Source organism: Myotis brandtii, unplaced genomic scaffold (genome assembly GCF_000412655.1).
Source record: "Myotis brandtii unplaced genomic scaffold, ASM41265v1 scaffold333, whole genome shotgun sequence".
NCBI classification, from domain to species: domain Eukaryota; kingdom Metazoa; phylum Chordata; class Mammalia; order Chiroptera; family Vespertilionidae; genus Myotis; species Myotis brandtii.
In genome coordinates this window covers 2964741-2972522 of record NW_005362842.1, presented here as the reverse complement: position 1 = coordinate 2972522, position 7782 = coordinate 2964741, and the positions used below count along the sequence as shown (strand labels likewise).

General features: G+C 40.1%; 1 protein-coding gene across 4 annotated transcripts in view; it reads right to left on the bottom strand.

The window, feature by feature from the left end:
- Positions 1-7782, bottom strand: part of ZHX3 (zinc fingers and homeoboxes 3) — a 129037-nt gene that overhangs the window by 59646 nt on the left and 61609 nt on the right. For all 4 annotated transcript variants that reach the window (XR_001363080.1, XM_014543740.1, XM_005871262.2 and 1 more), the window contains exon 2: positions 2815-2934. The gene's annotated coding sequence lies outside the window, so the exon portion shown is untranslated. The remainder of the gene's footprint in view (positions 1-2814; positions 2935-7782) is intronic.

Here is a 7782-nt window from a genome sequence, read left to right as displayed (position 1 = left end):
CTAATTAAGTTAATAACAATGTACCTACCTATATAATTTAAGTTTAAAAAATCAGGCTCTCAAAAGAAATTTCAATCGTTGTACTGTTGATATTTGGCTCTGTTGACTAATGAGTTTGCCGACCACTGAACTAGGGCAATGAACTTGGGTATCTTCAGGCTTATCCATTATCTCACAAAGCCTTACTGGTACAGTAACACTCAGCTCCCAGAATGCCTTCGCTTACTCAACAAACATCACTCCCTCCTCCCTCCCTGCCTCTGTGTCTCCAGGACACCTAACAGTCACATAGATTTTGCCATTGTTGATCTGCATGCAGGCCACCTCTTCACCAGAAAGGGGACCTTGAAGGCAGGGACAGACTGTCTTTATCTTTGTATCTCCTGCACCTAGCTCAGTATCAGTTCAGCTTGGCGTGAGGCCTTGGTGATTGTTAAATGAATCATAAGTAGCAAAATACTTATGACTAACAGGCTGATACTAACAAGAATTGATACACTTCATAGAACACATGTAAAACATGAAAGGAAAAAATAATGGGGGTAGATAAGGAATAGGAAGAGTGGATGCCAAAAGAGAGAGTAACTGAGTTTCCATATATGCAAGGAAAGGGAAGTTCCTGGTTTTGCTTTAGTAATAGTAAATAAATGTAAAAACAAATGTTATTTTTAGCACTAAGAGAATTCAAAAGTTTGTTCACATTTAAAATTTGTTTTAAAGTGAAAAGGAATGCCGTGACCGGTTTGGCTCAGTGGATAGAGCGTTGGCCTGCGGACTGAAGGGTCCCAGGTTCGATTCCGGTCAAGGGCATGTGCCTTGGTTGCGGGCACATCCCCAGTGGGAGGTGTGCAGGAGGCACCTGATTGATGTTTCTCTCTCATCGATGTTTCTAACTCTCTATCTCTCTCCCTCTCTGTAAAATCAATAAAATATATTTAAAAAAAATAAATAAAGTGAAAAGGAAAAAACATTCCATATAACAGAAAAGAGACAGGAAATATCAAAATTAAGAAATGAATTTTATACAGAAAACATAACAATTGCACTATCAACCATAAGTTAAAGATGATAAATTCACACATAAGTAAATTATAGAATCTTCAAGATTGGTTGAACAGGAGGACAAGCTTTAAGTATTGACAAAAACATTAAAAAAAATAAACACACAACTAAATAATCTTGAGAAACAAACAACCAAAAAAACTTAGAGGAACTTTTTTAAAAAGAAAGGAATTAGATACTTGAAAGGAAAAACCAAAACTTTGGAAGGACCACAAGACACTGGCAGGAGTTGCTGCCTATGGAGGCAGACATGACCTATGGACACGACAGAATGATGCCAGCAAGAGTGATGTCTCTGTCCAAGTGCTATGAGACAGGAGGCATGCATGAGTATTTAATAGAGGCTGAGGGGATACAGAATTACCTGCACATCTGCATGAGCTTATATGTGAGATAAATTCCTAGAAAAAATGCAATTGCTGAATTAAATGGTATGTACCTTGAAAAGTGAAAGATTAATCTACAAATATCTTAAAGGTGAAACAGAAAAAGCATGATGTGTAGAATAAATAAAATATCATACTTGATAGAAGCGGAATGAGAAAAATGAGGTAAGGTGGAGCTAGGCAAGATACTAGGAATAGACACTGATATAACAGAAAACTGGCTTTGTCCTTCCCATTAACTTTGCCCCCACAGCAGAAACCTGAAGGAGGAGGAGGACAGGAACCATGTGGCTATTTAGGAGGAGATTTTGGGCAGGACTCAGTATGATAATGAGCCTTAGAAAATGTGTGTACAAATTTACTTGCAAATAAACTTGTCTTCTGTTATTTTTAGTTTATAGGACTAATATACAATGCCATGAAATACTTTTTAATTCAAGCTGCCAACTCAGTTAAAGAATGAGCAAGCTGGAATACATCATATATTCAACAGCAGCCCTACTGTAATCCACCATAAGGCAGAAAGTTCCAGAAGCTAGAATATCCCATGGGCTGGGTGGCCCCAGGCTTGTGGAGGAGTTGCCATGTCTAAGTCAGGATGCTGTGCACAAGCTTCCAGCACTATTACCACCAATGACTCTGACTCAATTTCCTCCACTTTCTTTCCCAAAATTTCTACTCAGTATACTGGAAAAGAGCTCTTAATGTTATAATGAAAAGTTATGTAATGGATTTCCTTTATTTAAAAACATTAACAACAACAAAAACACCTGAATCTTGGGAGTGCTGAATAACAGAATAAATTGAGTTCCCAACTAAATTAATAATAGTAAAATTTTGTTAGGGCACATCTACTTCATAAGGTGAAGGCATGTCTATTTACATTGATTGATTAGCCAGTCTGCTTTGTTTTCAGCATTAAATTTAGCATTGAAAAAAATGTTTACTGTTTCTGAGGGCATTGCTGCCCATCTCGTAGAATGTAACTTGAAAAACTAGTGTTCAAATTAGTGTTCTAGTTTTTCAAGGCAGTTATTTAATAAAACAAAGGTATAAGTTCTACATTTGGATTTAAAGTTGACCTTGGACTAAATCTGCATATCACAGAGACACAACTCTACCTTTATAATACCCAATTGTCAACCTAAGACGTAACAGGTTCCTAGGTGATCCAAGAAATCATATAAATTGCATATTTAATACAGATTTTTAGGCTAATTCAAAACAAATCATGTGGTCAAAGCGCTCAGCAATAAAAATGGAAGGAAGATAAAGTAACAAAAAGTTTAACAGCAATACAAGGACTAAATATTATGGCAAATATTATAGCAAGAAACGTGCTAAAATTCAGAAGCATACTATTTACCTGGGAAATATACTTTTTTCTTACTTCATTGGTTTCTTCAGTATCTCTCTTCACTTTATACAGTCCCGTGTGCATCTTTAAAGGTTCACTTGTTGTTGCTTCTGCAGTTGCAATTCAGTCCTGTAAAAGAATCAGCATATCATCACTTCATGAGAAAAAAGATCAAGTATATTCTAGGAAGCTGAGTTATCCAGTCTCATCAATCTCTTTTCCAAATTCATTTTCACCAGAACTACACACAAACAGATAAGCCAAGGTGGTGGAGAGAGTAAAAAGAGGTCATTAAAATACAAACTACCAGCCGTGGGCAAACTACGGCCCGCGGGCTGGATCCGGCCCGTTTGAAATGAATAAAACTAAAAAAAAAAGAGACGGGACCCTTTTATGTAATGATGTTTACTTTGAATTTATATTAGTTCACACAAACACTCCATCCATGCTTTTGTTCCGGCCCTCCGGTCCAGTTTAAGAACCCATTGTGGCCCTCGAGTCAAAAAGTTTGCCCACCCCTGAACTAGACAGTTAAAACTACTTAAAATGCTAGTAGAAACTGAAAAATATAAATTGAAATAAGGCAAAGTCAATTGTCTCTTATAATAGATCAGAATAAGATGATTCATTAAAATCTGTAATTTTAACACTCTGCACCAATGAGTTTCCCTCTCTCCCTCCTAGCTAAATTTGAGATGGCTTAGCAGAAATGATAAAATTAACTGACATGTGGCTTTACAACTTCAAGGCTGCGCACCTTCAAGGATATGTTCTTTTTCACCACTTTTCCATTCAAAGCTCTGGGGTTTTCCTGGCATGGAATCTAGAGGTACTACAATGTTCTAGGTTGTGTGTTCTAGGCCAAAAACTATGTTATCTTTATCTTTGTTTCTGACCTTTACCCCTATGTTTTCACTTTCTGCCCAGGGCCAATGAAGAACACACAGTATAACTCTTGGAATAAAAAATAAGACAGTAACTATGTTTTCAAAAAAAAAAAAAAAAGCCCACCAGAGATGCTTCATGTGATCTTATAATTACTTGGGAAACAGTAAAAACCAATTCTTTTGAGTTCTTTACTTCTTTTCCAAACCATTTTCTTTGGTTGAAATGTCCACTAGCAGTATAATGGCCTTAAAGAGAATATGCCAGAGGATCTTAGACTTTCAAACAATGCATTGGTACACCAGAAAGGGTCAGAACTATGAGTATCTGTAAATGTAAACAAGTTTGCCCCTCAAAAAAGCACCCCTCACCAAGTAGCTCCTACTTATCTTTCACCATCATTCTTACTTCTTTAACATATACATAGCTAGTTCTGATTCTGTCAGGCACTGTTCTAAAGAGCTTTAACTAAATTGACTAATTCTACCTTTATAACAACCCTATGAGGTAGATTCTAGTATTCAGATTGTCCAGATGGGAAAATTAAGGCACAGAAAGCTTAAGTAAATTGTGCAAGGAAATTCACTAAGCGCTGTTCACAGGCAGAGGTTCTTGGGCAAATGTAAGCAGTGTAAGCTGCAGTCTCGTCCACCTATTTCACTTTACTGCTGCCATTGTATAGTAGCTCAATGTCTAGTAGAATTAGCTCTCGTTGGAAATTTTTCCTAATTAATACTTTATTGAAAAACAACTTTTAACTCTCCACAACTTAAAGACTGACCTTCTTATTTTAAAAAATTATCCAGTGCACATCACAAAAAGGAAACCATAATTTTATGGAAATCAGAAGCAATAACTATTTTAAGCTGAATACTCACATTCACCCACTACTTTAGCTTATTAGATTTATTCCAGACAGCTTGCTACGCTTACTAATTTCCTTCTAACTTTAAAGTCACAAGGCCCTGGCTCAAACAAGGCATTTCTTCTTTTACTCTCTAGTTCAGGTGATTGGGGTATGATGCTAATGATGCCAGAAGCTGTGGGTTCAATCCACTAGAAACCAATTAGCTTTGTTGGCTTCAAGTCTACAAACTCTTAGTCCGGATGGCATATTGTGGATCCTAAGAGGAACCAGGTGGGAGTGTGCAAGACAGCACAGATACTTCTGCAGGAGGAATGAGTCCACATATAACACTGGGGCAAGAGCAGGACGGGGGAGGGGAGGGGAGAAGCATCAACTTTACTCATAAAGAAAAGCTTCATGATCATATTGACAAAACAGTTCTACCCTTCTGAGTAAGAAGTTCTTCTCAATCTCAGACCTTTTGCCAAAATCTAACCTAAAGTCCCTCCTTCAAAAAACAGGTGTAAGATTAAAAAAAATAATAATAAGAAACTAAGGTTTTTAGCTTTTGCACAAGCTCTGCTTGATTGATCTAAAACAGGATTTTTTTTCTTGAATTTTTATTTCTGACATCAATTCCACTGACAATAAAAAGTATTTGTGATAGTTTTAGATAGTCACAAAAATCTCTAGCAGTGCAGCATAGCAAATCATCAGAAAAATCTTACTACAATTCCATATGTATATCCTAGATTCTTTTTTTTTAAAAATTTACTCTTAATTTTTATAAAACCAAAATCTGCTCCATCTCCAAACAACATAAAGTTATTTTAGACATGCTTTCTCAAATTAAATAAAGAAACCAACCAATATCAGTCAAGATCAAACTTTAAAACCTAGGGCTTGTTCAAGATATAAATTTTACCAGCTTCTACAAATAAAAATGAAAAAAACAAAACTATATTCCTTAATTGTTATTTGAAAAGAAACCCACTTGGGATAAGCCATCTTCCAATTTTCCTGCCCACAGGTGGAAAGAACTTTCCCAATGTTCTAATACTATAAAGCACATGCGTTCCTACAGTCACAAGGTAACTATGACAGCAAAGCCACAGTTATTTATGAGATCACAAAAACTTTATGATGTAATTTTTAAAAATTGAGGTAAAATTGAAGTAACATAAACTTAGCCATTTTAAAGTATACAATTCAGTGGCATTCACAATGTTGTACAACTGTCACCTTTACCTAGCTCCAAAGCATTTTAGTCGCCCATTGAATTCATTAAGCAGTCACTACCATTCCCTATTTCACTAATATGTTTTTTGCCTCTATGGACTTATTTTCCATAATATTTAATATAAATGCAATCACACAATATGTGACCTTTTGTGTCTACCTTGAAGACAGGTATTCAAACGAATACTTGTACACAAATGTTTATAGAGGCACTAGAGGCCCAGTGCACGAATTCATGCACAGGTGCGGTCCCTCAGCCTGGCCGGCAATCGGGGCTGTCTCGCCCAGTCCCTATCGGGGCGGCTGGTGAGGGGGTGGGACTGCAGGAGGTTGGCCGGCCAGCTGGGGGGAGGGACCGTGGCAGGTTGGCCAGCCGCAGGAGGTTGGCTGTGGGAGCGCACTGACCACCAGGGGACAGCTCCTGCGTTGAGTGTCTGCCCCCTGGTGGTCAGTGGACATCACAGTGAACAGTCAACCAGTGGTTTGGTTGACCAGTTGTAACGGTCGTTTAGGCTTTTATATACTATATAGATTATTCATTTCTGCAATAAAGGCTACCAGGATTCTGGTAGAGCTTGCATTTCCCTGGTTATAGTTTATTTTCATCATCTTTAGTTCCTAGTAGAGGAATTGCTATCATGAGCCTTATATGCTCAATGATAAGAGTAAATTGTTTAACAGGCTTCATAGAATGGTATCATGAATTATCTCTGATATAATTCAAATTCCTAAAACTGATTATGAAACACTAGCTACTTTACCAAAGACTGTGCTCAAACACACCTGCTAGAGCTTAAAGTGTCAACCATAATTGGGAGGGCTGGGAGGAAGACTCTAAAAGTCTTTTCTCTATACACTAGTGGCCCAGTGAATGAATTCATGCACATTGAAAGGAAATTAGTTAGAAGAAGTATTTTAATATCACTATTCGTCCTTTCTCTAAATAGAAATGTCAACCAAATTCACAATTGACAATGACAGATCGAACCACACACATGCGATTGGCACCAGCGAGAGCTTTATATGTATCGCGCATATGTGAGTCAACTTAGCCTTTTATATATAGCTGTCTCCAATCTGCGACCCCTCAGGGGATGTCTGACTGCCCACAGGGATCGGGCCTAAACTGGCAGTCGGACATCCCTCTCACAATCCGGGACTTCTGGCTCCTAATTCCTCACCTGCCTGCCTGCCTGATTGCCCCTAACTGCATCTGCCTGCCAGCCTGACCACCCCCTAACCGCTCCCCTGCCAGCCTGATTAACACCTAACTGCTCTCCTGCCAGCCAGATCACCCCCAACTGCCCTCCCCTGCAGGCCTGATCTCACCCCCAACTGCCCTCCCCTGCCGGCCTGATGGCCCTCAACTGCCCTCCCCTGCCAGCCTGGTCACCCCCAACTGCTCTTCCCTGCAAGCCTGGTCACTCCCAACTGCCCTCCCCTGCTGGCCTGATAGCCCCCAACTGTCCTCCCCTGCAGGCCTGGTCCCCCCAACTTCCCTCCCCTGTTGGCCTGGTTGCCCCCAATTGCCCTGATCTCACCCCCAATGGCCCTCCCCTGCTGATCTGATCTCGCCCCCAACTGCCCTTCCCTGCCGGCCTGATCACCCCTACCTGCCGCCTCCTAGGCAGCCATTGGCTCCTCACAGTTCACCCGAATTTGGTTCTGATTGGTCGGTTTCTATGCCAGTCAGTGTCAAAAGCTCTGCCTCCTAGGCAGCCATTGGCTCCTCACACTTCACCAAGATTTGGTCCTGATTGGTCGGTTTTCATGCCAGTCAGCATCTCTGGGACTATCAACGGGGTCTGATCAGAAAGGCAGGGCTGAGCAGCAGCCCCAGTGGAAGCCTGGGGAGAAATGGAGGGCGGCTGCTGGAGAAAAAGAGAAAGGCTACGGTTGATCAACAGCTGCCACAGAGGCTGGGGATCAGACCCTGCTTCTCTCTTCAGGCCTCTCTCTGGGCCTGATTCACAGCCCCCTCAGCAGTCAGTGCTGGGTCACTGCAC